This window comes from Sabethes cyaneus, chromosome 3 (assembly GCF_943734655.1).
Source record: "Sabethes cyaneus chromosome 3, idSabCyanKW18_F2, whole genome shotgun sequence".
In the NCBI taxonomy this organism is placed as follows: domain Eukaryota; kingdom Metazoa; phylum Arthropoda; class Insecta; order Diptera; family Culicidae; genus Sabethes; species Sabethes cyaneus.
Window position 1 is genome coordinate 62,130,704 of NC_071355.1, and position 14,911 is coordinate 62,145,614.

Sequence of the window (14,911 nt, forward strand, 5' to 3'; positions counted from 1 at the left end):
TTATGCTGTATTCCACCATGTACAACTTAGGGTAGAAGACTGGAAAATCTAAAAAAAAATTATGAAGGCAACCGTAGGTGAATATGTATAAATAAAAAAACAAGGGATAGTTTCTTAAGGAAAAAAGATAGATCTCTACTATCTTCGACGAAAATGTGCAATTTAATTCGATTACCAATTTCTTAGAACATCTAAAAGGCGTACGAAGCGGTATTGAAGAACTAGTTCAAAAAAAAATTTTTTTAAGGGTGTCCCTAAGAGTTTTGCTCTATAATTTTTTTCATGTAAGAAATATAAATCTTCAGTATTCAACGAAGTTTCTTGAAATTAGTTTTTTTACAAATTTTCTGTAGACAGCAATCATTTCTGAATTGAAATAGAGAAAATATTTTTTGTATCTGCTTGAGGACACCCTAATGTCCGAATATTTTTTCACCACTAGAAAGTGCTTTTTAAATGAAGAAACTTTCTTGAAGCAACTATAATCCTATGTCTTAAGGTTTTGATGCTATTACTTATGTCTCACTTGTTTTGAATCCGTCCGGCTGGCCGCCGTGACGTTACAACGCGAGCTTCAATCAGTTGTAACTTAGGTTCTACGTAACTTATCATCATTCTTTAGGCACCGTTTTAAAGGTATTTTTGAGTACAAAGAGAATACGGATTATTAGATTGTTCGAATTTGTACTTTTCTGCGAAAGCGAAAAAGTACACCTTTTTCGTGACGTTACAACGCAAAAAAATGGCCCTATTTCATCCACTTGAAATACAAAATAACTGCAAAATTACATCCAAACTATTTTTGGAATAGATTCTGCATATATTCCTTTGTAAGTTGGTCGAAAACAAATGATATTATGAAATGTTTTAGCGCACTGTAGCAGTATTTTTAAAAATATCACGAAAAATCATTTATTTCTTGTAAATTTCATTTATTTTCGATACACGTTTTATATAACTTCCGAAAATGCTAGAATATCAGTCATGGCAGTTTTGAAAGGTTCAAACATTGCCCAATTATGAAAAAATATTCAATACTGCTAAAAGCAACTTTTATAAAATGTCTGGTTGGTACACCGGCCCGCGGAATGTGTCTATACAATTCTTTGTTGTCTTATGTTATGGCAGAAAGATTTTGTTTCTACGACGTAATATTTACAACTTTGTACACCCATTTTTCCTACTTATCAAAACGTTTAGAATTTGCTAAGCTCAGCTGGCGCAACTGTGAGACACTTGAAATCTATGTGATTTTGAAGACTTTTTTTTTACAAATTATTACAATTATAATTTTATTCAATTTTTATCCATTTCAATATTCTCTTTTCCACTGTGGATTATCTTTTCTAATAGGAAATGGTTCAGTTTTATTAGCCCGCCTCGATAGGTTGAAGAGTTATTGGCGAGATCATCTCTATTCGCAATTACGACCCAAGAAACATTAATGCGCTGATTAAACATTTTAGCAGCCATAATTATTCAGCCATAGCTGAATATGCATCGAATAAAATTTATGTAACCAATTCTGCAATACTTATTCAGCCGAAATTGGAGAACATATACAACCCATTTCGTTTGAGGTAAAAAAAACACTTGTTAAGCAGTTATATCGCCTCTGTGCGCTTTGTTTCCAGCTTTGTGCAAATTGGTTATTTAAAAATCTATTACGTTACATAACAGCTTCGAAGCAGCTATTAGCAGGCCCGAAGCTTGACTTAGATGTTTAAGAGCTGAAAAAACGTTTTTATTTCTAAAATTGAACCATAGTTCAGCCATTGATCAGCCAGAAATTGTTACTTGAGTAGCTGCTTTCAAAGCTGCAATGGAGCTTAATAGAGGCTTTTACGTGTTTTTAAATAACCAATTTGCGCAATGCTGTCAATTGTATTTTTAGAACAAGAAATAGTTTTGGAACGATTTTTCAGTCCCTTAATCAACATCTCATTAACCTTTATGCAGTCAAAAAATAATCTTTTTTTAAATTAAAAAAAAAATAAAAAGCGTCATATTTATTTTGCTATGGCGTCGTATGCTATATTTTAAATTTCGAATAACTTGAGTTCGTATATACAAGCTAATTAAAAATGCATATCGTCATCTTTCGGGAATTGAACCGCCATCTTCTGTAAAATAAATATGACGCTTTCTATTTTTTTGAAATTTAAAAATAGATTATTTTTGGCTGGATAAAGGTTGAAAAGACATTGATTAAGTGACTGAAAAAGCATTGCAAAACTATTTCTCGTTCTCGTTTGTTATTTAAAAACACGCAAAAACCTCTATTAAGCTCCATTGCAGCTCTGAAAGTAGCTACCCTAGTAACTATTTCTGGCTGATCAAACGCTTTTATAGCTGTTTTTGCAACCTGTGGCCAGGGTTGCCACATGCACAGATTATTCTGTGTTTAACAGATATTTGAAAGAAATCGCCTGTACAGAATCTGTATGCGCAGAATACAGATTTTCGCCAAATTACACAGAATAAACAGATTTTTGAGCTTTTACATGAGAGTGAAAGAGATGGAAATAGTCAGCAAAATGAGTCTCTATCTCTTTCACTCTCATTGATTTGCATTGGACAGATTTTTGCACAGATATTTTTCCTCGCCGTACAGATTGTCAGATTTTTCCAACAAAAAACACAGAATTATATGTGGCATCCCTGCCTGTGGCTGAACTATGGTTTAATTTTAGAAATAAAAATCTTTTTTCAGCTCTTAAACATCTAAATTTGGTGATTTTATCAAGCTTCGGGCTTGCTAATAGCTGCTTTCGAAGCTGAAATGGAGCTTAATAGAGGCTTTTGTGCGTTTTTTAAAAAGCAATTTTCGTAAAGCTGGAAACAAAGCTCACAGAGGTTATATAAAGGGTGATATAATTGCTCAACAAGTGTTTTTTCTGCCTCAAACGAAATAGGTTGTATAAGTTCTCCAATTTCGACTGAATAAGTGTTGTAGAATGGTTTACATAAATTTTATTTAATGCATATTCGGCTATGACTGAACAATAATGACTGCTAAAATATTTAATCAGCGCATAAATGTTTCTTGGGAGGGCTTTTTTTATTAAGATGACAAATCGTTTATTCAGCTAGTATAGCACAATTATTGAAAATATTGAGGGATTGTGGAGAGGTTGAAGATGCGCCTAATCTGCTTGTGACACAATTATGTGAAGCAGCTGATTTACAGCGCATTCTTTGGCTGCTTAAACACTTATAGAATACAGAGGCCTTTGCTTAAATTTATTCAGCGTCTACCACATGTATTCAGAGTTGAATCAGCAGTAACCAAATCAGAAGCATTTTAATTCAGCTTCGGTGTTTGTTGGGGAAGGAGGATATTTGATGAATTGGATTACTGGTTCGTTATCATTAATTTAAGTAAAATCTCAGTATTTTTTTTGGATTAGCTCATTCAATCCTAATTGAAAAACTGTCCAATTCAATAATATTAAAAATGTGTGAATGTTTTGGAAGTCCGTATGAAAAATAATCAAACCGGAATATACAACAGGCTCTTGTAACAATCGACTGTTTACATGTATATAAACAAATATTATACACGATTGAGCAAAACTCAAAAATATTTTCGGAATGTACAGATCTAGCACTTCAATAAACTTGTGTTATTAAATATGCTCTAACGATATAAACTTCATTTCTCTTGAACTGGTCTTGACAACAGAAACCAGCAGTGTTATGATTTTACTCATTTTCAGAATTGGCTTCTGTAATCCGCACATTAGCTTGATTTTATTATTTTAAATTAACATCTGTTACTTCTTACTTGACCAATTTGCCAAAGCAAATTTAATCATATTATTACAAATGTAAAATTAACATAGGGTATGTTGCTGCTTCGTCGTAATTGCCTATTCTCGTCCTATCTAACACAAATTATCACAAAATCACAAAATATCAGCGATTATTATGACACAAAATGCAAAATTAGTTATTCCCTAATATTTTAGTTTGTTGACTATCATACGCGATCAAACAAAGTGAGCTGAGATTTATTTAAATGCCATTTTTCATTAAAGAATTCCTAGTAGCCAAATTTCCTACGTTTTTTCGTGCGACGAAGAAGAAAATGTCGACTAATCGTTTCAATTTCCGTCATTCATAAAATGAAAATAACTCGCGCAACGCATTGTCGTTATTCTACAGCCCGGAAAACTTGCATGACCTGCAGAAATTTTGCAGCATAACATTTGTCATGCCGTCCAACAGAAATACATGCGCGCTAGCTTCGTAAACATTATTGTTTTTTTTTTTAGTTTGGACGATGAAAAATTTTGATGGACGGATTTTAAAACGGTACGACGAATTTAAGATATAAAGTCAGTTGCGTCATTTGAAGCAAATGCTTTAATAATCGCTTTTTAGTGAATTCAAAGGGCACGGATCGGAAAGTAAGTGTGTTTGAGTCAAATCAGCAGCAACACTTTTGGAGTATTCATTAAATCCACCTAAGAAATGATGGAAACTAGAGTGGCTTTCCTTACTACGACGGGAATTAGAAATAATCTCTACTTTAAATGGTACTGACAATATCATGTTAACGATATTGAAATAAAACGTAAACAAAGTAGATCCAAATGTTACGTAAGTTCGCTGAGCTATTAGTTAGGAGTCCTCCATCATAGCATTCGTTTCGTTCCGAGCAACAAATGACCGATGATTTACTACTGAATGGAAAGTGTGACAAATTTCCCAGTAACTTGTAGGCAAGTTGTAGGTATCTCACAGAACTGCACTGACAGGCTGGATGCACGACTGCACACCGCTGAACTATTTAACGTTTTAAGTTCACTCAACCGACCGGTCGCCATTGAATGTTTGTAATTGATTATGCATTTTACGGCCGACTTGCTCTGCGACCTTGCGTCATTCTGATTTACTGATTGAACTAGGTGAATGTGTCAATTGACCGCAGGCAATCATAGCTGCGGTTGTTACGGCGATTACGATTTATGGTCACAATTTAATTAAACAGAAACTGTTATGATTTGCAGCGACACGTGATCGCTCTTCACAGTCATCGACACAATTAGTTTAACATCTAAATGGTTTCTACGGATTTTAGCACGACCATTCAACCAGTTGGTGATAGGATAAATAACTAGAACCGAACAGCACTTTGTTACACCTCCGAGGATTTATGCCTGGAATCGAACATTAATTGTGGTGTTGTTAAAGTGAAATGCGCGTTTTCTTAGCACTACGATTCAGAACGACGAACGAATCGCACAAACGAATCTCAGAAACTGAATCACAATGTATAAGGTTGTCAGGAGAAGTGCGTCGTTATCGGAAAGTCGTTTTGCGGGCGGTTGTTTTTATAATTGATTTGTACTGACACATGCAGCTGCTCAAACCGTCCCGATTCGCGTGTATGCGATTTAGTAATATACCTAGTAATGTTTTCCCCTGCATTTGGACATTTGCACGGCTCCTCCTGATGGCGACATTCGTCTCGGCAACTTTTATGAGCAATTATAGTTAAGGTTATTAGCCATAAAAATCGCTGCGACAACATTGTAGAGTACACTTTCTTGAAGAAATGCAATTGGACGATTTCTTCAACATGGGAACAGTACTGCCTATATCGATGTCATTTCAGTAAAGTTATGAATCTACTAGCATGTCACAATCACAAGTAGAATCAGCAATGCATGCATATTATCTCACCTACATTGAACGCAGGTATACTGCACTTGAACTGAATATCAAGGCTATTAGTACGTATCTGATTAAATTGTCAACTGAGAGAGGTATCTCTCTTATATAAATATTTATCATTCCTAGTAGATAATTATTTTCTTGTCTTTTTAGTATTGAAAATGCCAGAGAAAGCGCTACCTTAATTGTTTTGAAATTACAACGTTTGCTTGAGAGTGTTTTCGGTTGAAATTTTATCAGCTGAGAAAGTTTCTTAGTTGTCAGAATTATCGTGTTGCAAACACTTTATTTTGTTATTGTTTTTTCTACTTGCTAATCATTTTAATTCAGAAAAAATATGTACATACAAACAGAGAAAATGCATTTAGCAGATTATCTAAATCGCTTGAAGCATGCTTATGGGTAGATATCCGCAATAAATAATCAAGGTTTGCCAACAATAGGTATGTGGACAGTCAGCAAGTAACAAAAATACAAGAAAACTTCCTTTCTGTGTTACTTCTCGCTACTGATGCAGAGCATTTTACCGGCCGATATCGCAACGATTCGGTTCGAAATCTGCATTGACGTCAATCGACACAATTTGAAATGATGATCCACTGTGGCTTCGATTTGGAGCGAACCGAATTACGATCGTGAAAGGTGAGAAATGTTGATTAGTATGCATTCCAACATATATCTTGGGTCAGTTGGTGATACCTTTTGTTTCATAGTTTAGTGAAATGTAGAAAATATATATCTCGGTATATCAAAGAACTAACATGTGTAACGCTTTTACTAGTATAAATTTTAAATATCGTAGTTCATTGATCGAACACCTTTCAGCAATGAAACTCATTACTAGTTAATTGGATGCGTCATTAAGTAAAACTACTGCGTTTTGAGTGAAATGAATCCTCGTGTCATTAGAGAAACATTGTTGCATCCTGAAGAAGTCACTATTTGGTGCGGTTCATGGACCGCTTTACTAATTGGTTCATTTTTTTAATAATGGTGGACGGAATATAACAGTTAATGGTGAAACCCAGCAGGGCCATGATCACAGACTTTTTTGTACTAGAATAGAGTGCCCTAAACGTTGAGGAGTTGTGGTTTCAGCAACACGGTGCAACATGCCACACTATGCGTGCAACAAATAATTTATTTAAAGAAACATTCGGCAAATGAATAATTTCACATAATGGATCCTGTTCTGAATGTTTTTGGTCATTCAATTCAACACCTTTGGACTTTTTTGTAGGGCTATGCAAATGGTTTAGATCAAGGCCAATATTCGTCACGTTATCCATTGCTGCAACAAGTGTTCAAAAGTTGAACTTCCCAATTTGACCGTACTCATTCTCCCTTTCGTCGTACGCTGTAACAGTCATTTCAAATTTATTGTTGGTTGGGAATGTCTCCGTATTCGTCAAAGTGGCGCTTTTCAACATAGATGGTGCGTGGAAGTGTTCAGGCCAAATATGCATGACAACCATTCTCGTTGATTTTTCTTTCAAGAGTTTTGTCTGAAAGATAGTAGACTAAAAGATAGTCTAAAAAATTTACATGAAGTTTATCCGACTTTTCTTTAGAGTTTTTCATCGTCGTGGAGATCAAAGGGTCTCATTTAGGCTACCTTTAGTAAGTTTGAAGAATGTTCCTCGTTGCCCAAGCGGGGGAAAATATTGTTGAATTGATTTTTCAGACAAGACCGTACTTTTGAAAGGTCTGTGCCCAGACTGTATCCAGTTAATGAAGTACCTAAACTAAACTTACAAAATAAATTTAGAAAAAACTTGACAGTATTTACATTTAGAGGCTAGGTGAAATCATTTATTATTAACCCACCAGAAAACCTACAGGTTAATTATAAAATATTGAATTTTAATTTGTACCTGACGTGAAATAAACAGAACCGGTATGACAACGTGTGAATTATATGTAAATTGTTGCCACAGTCAGAGTTGGCTTACCTCTTAACCCTAGCAACGAAAAAATTGTACAGCGAAATATTATTTCACCTAGAGGGGAAGCTGCTGCTGCAATTTATTCCAAGGCACAATGCTACTGCTTGTGAAATCCTTGTGAAACGCAGAATGTTTCAGGATTTGGCTCAGCTTTCTATTCGTCAACTATGTATTCTCCATTGTCGGATACACCTGAAAGTGAACCCAATGGATACACGGTGAAACTGTATTTGTCTCCCGTACTCCAACGGCAGCTGTAACATGTGCTCAATTTTCCGTTTTTGCATTGCCGTTCGGCTAGTAGATGGTAGTCCCATAAATTAGCAAGATTTGTGTCCAGCATCTGACGCACTCCGTTCGCCGACAAAACATATCGGCGCACGCGTGAGACAAAGTTAGACAAACAGTCGCGGCAACGAGGCGATCGAGGATGAACGAACGCGATCGACTGTCTCGAGGGCAGATATGTAGTTTGTATGCCAGGGGTCGGAACCGTTGTTGGCAGTGACATTTTCCCTGCTGCATAAATTATCAGGAATGTAAATACCCATTAACGCCTTCGCCCGGTTTGGTTTTGCTTGACAGAAACGCAACATGCTAGACGGACGTCTGATATACCGTTGAACAACGTCATGCTAGGCGGAGGTTAATTTTTAAAACAAATTTTTCAACCGCTTCCAGACGAGAAAAACAAACGTTATTGATATCAAAACATGCCAAGTTAGAAATTAATCATCGTTGTTATTTTTTTTACAGTACGAAGTTTAATGTCATTTATCGGTACCTACATTGTTTATTGCGGAAAAACAATTTAACGACTACTGGTCGTCAAATTTTCTTTACCCCCACAAGACTAAAATTAGCTATTAAATATTGTTTTAATTGCTAATGGGCAAAACAAATAAATTTTATTGCTCTTAAAATGTATAGCTTATATTCGAAATGAATTATGGCTGTACTTTATGGGAAAGGCCATCTGCCAATTATTAGTACTTAGTTTGTATTTGCAGTATAGACAGAAAAGCAATTAAGTGGTTAGTGCTTACATTGTATTAATTGCTTTCTTGATAGTTTTTTTTAAATAATTAAGTCCTGTTTGATTAGGAATTCGCACACACTTAAAAAAAGCTCCGAAGTCAGCAAAATTTTGCCGAGGTTTGGACAGCCGAGCGTTCGGTAAAACTTTTTTACGATACCAAACGTTAGTAAAGATCCGTAAACGTCGATATGCACCACCGAAATTTATTTTATCCATGTTAGATGCATCTGTATCCAATAATTTTAGATATATTATTATGAGTACGACAAAATTCACTGAAATACATGGACTTTTGCCTCAATTACAAGACAACTAGCTGCAAACACAATTTTCGCGAAAATCATGTAACTATTTCACACAAAAAGAAGTACATGTTTACATGAAACTTCGATTGAATAAAGGATGTGGTCAGATTTGTAGAACACCGATTTGTGTTTTGTACACGGAAAGAAATTTTATTCCGGTGCCATGAATGAAATCATAAAATCATGAAATGTGAATTCATGTCAAATCATGAATGAACTGCCATATCAGACAGCACAAAATCATGAATAATAGCTCATGATTTTGCATTGTGTTGTACTGCAAGAAGCTCGTGATATCATGATTTTTTATTCATGGTGTATTTTCATAAATCATGAGCAAGAAACCGGGAATCATGAGTTTGCTCGTTTTAGAGATCAAATTTCTACCCGTGTAGTAGAACATCTCAGAATTACTAGTTTTTTGGGTGAAAAATTCCCTCAATTATCGAGCTTTGAATGTCTGCTTGTTATGCTTTGGCTGGTAAACGACTGCATAATGCGTATAAAATAGACCCTACAGTGGTTCACAGCCTCTTCTTTAACAACTGCTACCTCCATCTCCTCGTGGTACCAGCCAGGATACGAGCAACATTGGTGGAGATCGGGTAACCAACCCCAGTGGAAGCCAAGGTCGTATGCTGACAGGGAAGAAGGGATCTTTCGAATTTCGTTGGTCCTCCGGGCGAAACAGGAGATTGGTACTGCAGGCCTTGCCACGAAAGCATATTAAGCAGTGAATGAAGAACAAGGAAATTCGGACTGGAACAATCGAAATAGACCCACGGACGAAAAACGACTATCTCAACGCTCAACGTCGTAGAGCTGCTGAAGGTGTGCTGGAACCTGGAAGAGCTCAACGGTACGTAGATTCAGAGATGGATATACCATCTACCAGAGTTCCGACAACACACACGAGCTGAGAACAGCTTTAAACGTGATGGGGGAGATGCGAAAACAGGTGATTTGGTGGTGGCAAATCAATCCTCGAATGTGGAAGTTGAGAATCAAGTGCCGGTTCTTCATCATAAGCATCATCAATGTGTACAGCCCTCACCTCAAAAGTACCGATGGCGACGAGGATAAATTCTACGCACAGTTGGAGAGTGAATACGACCGCTGCCCAAAACATGATATCAAGATCGTCATCGGGGATTTCAATGCTCAGGTCGGCCACGAGGAGGAATACAAACCGATGATCAGAAGGTTTAGCGCACACCAGCGGACCAATGAAATGGGCCTAAGACTTATCGACATTGCCGCTTCCAAGAACATGGCCGCAGGTAGTACCTTTTTCCAGCACAGAATCCATCACAAGTACATCTGGAGGTCAGCAAATCAGACAGAATCACAGATCGATCACGTTTTGATCGACGGTCGGCACTTCTCAGACATTATCGACGTCAGATCCTATCGAAGCGTTGACGCGGACCACAACCTAGTGATGGTTAAGATGCGCCCAAAACTCTCCGTTGTGAAAAACATTCGGTACCGACGCCAGCCTCGGTTAGATCTCGCGCGGCTGAAGCAGCCAGACGTCGCAGCAAACTACGCGCATTCACTCGAAGCTGCTCTGCCGGAAGAGGGCGAGCTGGACGAAGCCTCTTTCGAGGACTGTTGGAACACTATCAAAACAGCCATCAGCAATGCAGCGGAGAGCTCCATCGGGCATGTGGCCCGGAATCAGCGGAACGATTGGTTTGACGATGAATGTAGGAGGGTGATGGATAAGGAGAACGCTGCGCGGACTGCCAAAATGCGCAGTGCCACACATCAGAACGTGGAAAGACACAAACAGAAGAAGACGCAGCGAAACCAAATCTTTCTGGAGAAAAAGCGCTGCATGGAACAGAAGGAATATGCAGAGTTGGAGCGGCTGCATCGTTCTCAGGAAACGCGAAAGTTCTACCAGAAACTGAACGGATCCCGCAACGGCTTTGTGCCGCGAGCCGAAATGTGTCATTTTCCGCCGACTAATCACTAATTGCAAACATATTTGTGGGAACTTATCAAGCCGGCTTCGTCGAAGGTCGGTCTACAACGGATCAAATATTTACACTGCGGCAAATCCTTCAAAAAGCAAAAAGCAAAGCCCGGGTGCTCATTCCGTTATCGAAATTTGACCTTCTGTTTTTCATACGACAGAAATCCTCCAAAAGGGCCGTGAATACAGAGTTCCCACGTATCATTTGTTCGTTGACTTCAAAGCCGCATATAATACAATCGACCGGAAAGAGCTATGGGAAATCATGGATGAGACCAGCTTCCCCAAGAAGCTCATCAAACTGATTAAATCTATGATGGATGGTGCTGTGCTCGGATTTCGGGTGGATTGTCAAGTTCATTCGAATCACACAGAGGACTTCGTTAAGGTGATGGTCTTTCATGCTACAAGGTGCTATGAACTGAGTGGATATCAACATGCGGGGCACGATCTTCAACAAATCTAGTCGATTCGTCTGCTTTGCCGATGACATGGATATTATCGGCAGAACATCTGTGGCGGTGGCTGAACAGTACACCAGACTAAAGCGCGAAGCAGAATAGATTGGATTAAAGGTAAATACGTTTAAAACAAAGTACATGCTGGCCAGCGGAACCGAGGTCGAACGGCGCCGCTTGGACAGTAGTATATTGATCGACGGCAATGAGTTTGAGGTAGTCGACGTATTTGACTATTTGACTATGTATTCGGACGCATATTATCAGCGGAAGTCGTGCTTACTATGGGCTCCACAAGCAATTGCGGTCGAGCAGACTAAGTCCCCGTACAATGTGCACCCTGTACAAGAGGCTTATTAGACCGGTTTTCTGCGAGTGCTCGGTGTTTTCGAACGACGAGTGCTAAGAACGATCTTCGGCGGCGTACAGGAGAACGGAGTATGGAGGCGGAGGATGAACCATGAACTCGTACAGCTCTATGGTGAACCCAGTATCCAGAAGGTCCGGAGGATCCGGAGGAATTGGAGAGCGGTAGCCCTCAACCGAGTTACATGGAAAAACTTTGTTCAACAAGCTTTGTCTTAGGACAGCAAGCCACCTAAGTAAGTAAGTAAGTTCTTCAGTATAAGCATCATCAAAGTGTACAGCCCTCACCTCAGAAGTACCGATGGCAACGAGGATAAATTCTACGCACAGTTGGAGAGTGAATATAACCGCTGACCAGGAGAAGAAACACAAACCGGAAATTGGATGGTTCAGCGCACGCCAGCTGACCAATGAAATGGACCTAAAATTTTTCGACTTTGCCCCTTCCAAGAACATGGCTGTACGTAGTACTTTATTTCAACACAGACTTCTACACAAGTACACCTGGAGGTCACCAAATCAGACAATGTAACGATCGAAGGTGATGAGTTTGGAGTAGTCGATGAACTTGTCTACCTTGGTTCACTGGTAACGGGGGACAATGGCGACAACATATTGCAAGAATGGCGGACAACTGCCCTGCAAAGATGGTGTTCGCTTCAAATCCGATAGGAATAAGACAGCAAACGAAGATGGTATTAGACTAGGTGAAGCGAGATCTGGTGAGGAGTACACGATGTCCAAGGATCTTGGAAGTTGTGCACCACAGTACCGACAAAGTCCGATTGTGTAGCGCTGGACGACGAGGCCAACGCAACGTCAAGGCAGACTTCAAACAGCTTTCTGGGCAGAAGTTTATAACGTCGATCACAAAGGGAAAGCTGGAAGAAATTTTCAAGTATATGAAACTGTCCAAGTTCGTTGAGAAATATCTAAATTGGTAGGCTGTCTGTAGGTGTGGATTGAGAAGCGACATTTTCATTACAACCGGAACCATCTTCTGCACATTTTCCAGAAACCTCTTCTGGAACAACACGATTGTTCCGTACTGTTTTTGCTGGCCTTGGTATGAAGAACCTAAAGAAGACTCAAAAACTGTTTGAAAAAAGAAGCAGTTTAAGACAACCTGGTGTTCTGCAGAACAAAGTGGAGGTGGCCGCACAGAATCCGATGGCAGTATTTTTTATTACATTTGTAATATAAATATTTCATTTTTCAAACAACATTCTGCTTGTTGCAGTTTCCTGTTTTTCGGTACCTAACCGCAGTTGTTTATCTGTGTTCATTCTGTTATCTATAATTTACCCGCATTCTTTTTTGACCAAATAGGTATCACCCATTATATCTACCCTAGTAACATACTTGTTATAAAACTATACACCTGACTGTTATATGACTAATTCGAGTCGTTAATAAATTGTTATAACTAAAAGTATCGTAAGTGTGCTATTGTATTAATAAACAACTTTTATTAGGATAAAATGGTTTAGATGCCCATAGCAGCGATTTTCAAAATTAAAAATCTTGTAATCGCCATCTATCCATTACTAACGGAAGAATGAAATAGGACGGAAGCATTATTTGGATATTGTTTCGTTTGAATTTGCAGTTTTTTTTTTTCGATATGAGAATTCGGTTCAAAAATCTGGGTTCCAGTTTATAAATATGACGATTAGGATTGAATTAAAAATATTTCAAAGCTGTGGAAAGGCTCTCCTGGTATTCCTAAACTGTGTGACTTGTTAGATATAGATAGGTACAATTGTCCTGGAGCGTTGAACTTTTGGAGCGAAACTGCAGCTTTTCTTTGGTGAAGAACGCAAAAATGCATTTCCACACTAGCTAAATGCGCAAGTACAAAGTGTTTGCGCTTTGACTGCAGAATGCTTATCGAACAAAATGCAAATGTTTGACTATTGATAATTTCTATTCGAATACCTACCGAGGCATATGCACACGCGCTCTGTTTTATTCTTAACTTTAGCGATTGTCGAGGGATAGGCACTAGGGCTGGTTTACAAACAACTTTGTAGCAGTCGATAGGTTGCAGCATAGCATGGGGAAAATCTACCAAATAGTGAATTCGTTTATTCAGCCTAGTTTTCAATTGGGTTAAGCAGTTGGGTTTATTTGGTTTCACTTATTTGACAGTGCTTCGTATGGTGTTGCATGAACGAGGCTAGTGCTTAGTGATCAGCTGCTATATGATGCTCGTTTCCAATGCAAGCAAATAATCGGTAGCATTATGGACACGTTTTAATGAAATGAGCGAAACTTCATATTTATTGTTCTTAAACTGAAAACTCAACTCTCTAATTTTAGTGACCGAAGAACCAATAAAGTTTTTACCTTAACTCTATGATGATTGTTTATTTTGATCATAAATAAATTGGATTAAGCCGGTTTAAACGGGCTATCGTCTTGATTTTCTAGTATTCTTTCTCAATGCTTTACGTCCAATTACTCTGGTCGAAAACATCAAACTACCTACTTCGAACTCTGCCGATTGATAAGGATTAAACTCTGAAAAAACAAAAAAAAAGCCTGCCTATCGATCTTTTTCGTAAATTTAGCTGGAGATCGAACAGCGTGTCAACCAGTATAATCGATCGCAGCCACAGCGTCTATAATATATTCTGCCTGATATTAATGATCGCGCTGTTGGTGACCCACAAACAAGTGACGAATGAATAAATAATAACACACGTTTACCGTATTTTGAATTTCATAAGAAGAACCTGATCCACGAGAGAACTGAGGTTTAACCAGAGGGGGCTAACGATCAGCTAGCGATATAATCTGCAATTTTATCGAACCTGTTTTCGAATGCAAGCTAGACAGCACGCATCATCACTTAGGTCTTCAATAATAAATAACAGAAAATTACTGATTTCAATCAATCTCAATTAAAAACTTTGCTTCATTCTTCTAGTACTGTACTTTGACTGTTATTCATTACATACAGTGAACCAAATAAGTTTATCTTTCACGTCGGGCGTGGTCTAACAAATTTCATAAAAAGTCGTTGCGCTCCAAAATCTTTTCCGAATTGCATAAACATAATAATACTTAAAACGTACCATTTAGATATACTACTTTTGCGTTCCGGGGATTTACTATTAAAGGAAATTTAC

At 38.0% G+C, this 14,911-nt stretch overlaps 1 protein-coding gene across 6 annotated transcripts in view; it reads right to left on the minus strand.

Annotated features, from left to right (window-relative positions):
* Positions 1-14,911, minus strand: part of LOC128741844 (neprilysin-2-like) — a 49,546-nt gene that overhangs the window by 16,228 nt on the left and 18,407 nt on the right. The window contains exon 1 of one of the 6 annotated variants that reach the window (XM_053837937.1): positions 5,140-5,244. The exons of 4 other annotated variants lie outside the window; for them this stretch is intronic. The gene's annotated coding sequence lies outside the window, so the exon portion shown is untranslated. Of the gene's footprint in view, positions 1-5,139; positions 5,245-14,911 lie in introns of those variants that run through there. One more of the 6 variants, XM_053837936.1, reaches the window with a different exon arrangement.